Genomic DNA, 2,572 nt, shown 5'->3' with positions numbered 1-2,572 from the left:
TTTTCTGAAACAGACAATCGGCGACAAAATTAGTTGAGACAGTTGCCAACAGAGCACACTGGTAAGGACACATTCATTGTTTGCAAAGAAAACTTGTCCAAAAAGTACGTTTCCGAGATACCCCTCCCTCCCCCACCCTAATCAATGTTGTACCGCTGTCGACAAGGCTCGTAGAAAACAGAAAAAACACAACATTGTCCTGGGGGTGCGGGGGAGGGGGCCATTTTCGCACCGAGCTTGAAATCGACTCTAAAGGATAAAAGTGTCTCAACAATTTTGACGCCGATTGTCTGTATGAAAAAACTTTGCATGAAGTGTAATGATGACTTCTGATAAGCTGTTTTTGCATTAATATATGAAATATACACATTTCAATAGCGTCTTTAAGCGTTTTCATGTCATATAGGAATCAGAACATACATAAATCACCTTTTTCTTTATTACGGTGATGTAACAGTCACTGGTGTGATTGCAGACATTTCAGTGTCGAACATGGTTTTCACACAGAACATTTCTGACGAGATAAGGGCATGTATACGCTTGCCATCTATTTGCGAATGGCGGAAAGTGAATGATATTGTCAGGGAAAGTGATATCTCACGGGCTTCGATGTACCGCATTCTAAAAAATGAGAAATTTTAACGCAAGTAATCACTACCGAGAACGTCAATTACAACGGCCAAAATGTGAATGTCGAACGTCCAGCGAAGTTAATTTCACGCCACAAACGCTTATTATTGAGAGAAAGGACATCGTACTAAATAATGACAATTTCAAGACGATTTGTGCAGTGTTTTGGATTTGACATACCTTGAAATAAAGTGACACTTTCGGAACATTGCGTGACGTTTAGCATTCCCTTTTGAAATTCACCATACATAATTCCATTTCAACTTGTTACAAGGCGTATAAGCCATAAAAAAGAGGGAAATATAAATAGCAAAGACGGTTTATAACTCCTGGGACAAAAAAAGAACAGCAAACAGTGCTGTACTCTGATTTTAGGAACTCCGCGGAGGAGTGGCCACGAGTAACCACGAGTAACCTCGAGTAACCATAATTAACAAGTAGAATAATTACATTATCTTTTTAGAATAATCTTGTGGTTACTCGTGGTTACTCGTGGTTACTCGTGGTAAATGAGAAAATATTCTTTCTTTACGCCCAAAAACATTCATTTCCCACCAAAACCAGCTCTGCAAAGCATCTGCGACAATGTGGAAGGTCTTTTTGCACCGACCTAGCAATTTGAGCGTGGAAAGTAAATGTGTTCCCCGGCTGTAACAGCCACCATGTCTGTTTCGTGTTCATCTGCGACACCGCTTCCACCAACAAAATGCGCTTCTTCTGATGAATTGTAGTTAGAGGCATAACCCTTTACCAAATCCATACTTTAACGCTACTCACAAATAGCGTGTAAAAGAAGGCCAAAATGAACAGGTCCTTTGCATTTACGTCACAATCTTCGCTTCGCACAGGACAACGAATTTTTCATATTCGAAAACGAGAATAATAAACTATCCGCAATTTTTTAGACCTGTAAAAAGTCTTTCACTCATGCGGTCATATTGACAGACAGAGTGGACTATAGGTGCCCGTATAAAGGGTATAAAAGAAGTTTTCTGAAACAGACAATCGGCGACAAAATTAGTTGAGACAGTTGCCAACAGAGCACACTGGTAAGGACACATTCATTGTTTGCAAAGAAAACTTGTCCAAAAAGTACGTTTCCGAGATACCCCTCCCTCCCCCACCCTAATCAATGTTGTACCGCTGTCGACAAGGCTCGTAGAAAACAGAAAAAACACCACATTGTCCTGGGGGTGCGGGGGAGGGGGCCATTTTCGCACCGAGCTTGAAATCGACTCTAAAGGATAAAAGTGTCTCAACAATTTTGACGCCGATTGTAGATCTAAGGTCGATACGCCATGTTGATTTATCTCACCCGAGAAAGACTGGTTCCGATAGTGCTACGTTAGCGCATTCGAAAAATTTGCGGATATGAGCGTCCACAGCTATCCGAATTCGTAGCATATTCAAAAATTTCCACTCTGAAAGACCGTGTTCGAGAATTTCCGGATACGGTTACCGTCGCCGGATCATCGGCATGTGGACACAAGCCGTATTCGAAAAACAAAAAAATTGCCGATACAAAAATTTCCGGACACTTGTGGACAGGGCCTAAATCTAGGCTTGTGTTTTGGAATTTTAAAGCCAGATAAGAGCATGCCATTTTTCGACAGTCGTTAATACGGCTTCAACGATATTCAACATGTTAACCCAATGTTGTGTGAGACTTTAAATCAGTGTAAATTTGAGTCTACACTCTTTCAGCATTTAACTTCTGCACTTCCATCCATATCAAACACTGAACCTTCTCAAATTCCACGCCCTCTATATTTGATTCAACAAAAAGCTGAATGCGGCATATTTAACAAACGTAGAAAGCTCTTAATCGGGCGTTTGGAGAAACACGCGGGTGAAAGTTTATGGCGCCTCGCATGCACGAAAGGGTCTTTTAAAAAGATGTACTTCATGCAGTGAATCACTCAATAAGGGGTATGTAGGGGAT

The sequence above is a fragment of the Montipora foliosa genome, chromosome 10 (assembly GCF_036669935.1).
Source record: "Montipora foliosa isolate CH-2021 chromosome 10, ASM3666993v2, whole genome shotgun sequence".
Taxonomy (NCBI): Eukaryota; Metazoa; Cnidaria; class Anthozoa; order Scleractinia; family Acroporidae; genus Montipora; species Montipora foliosa.
This window is presented reverse-complemented; position numbering follows the sequence as displayed.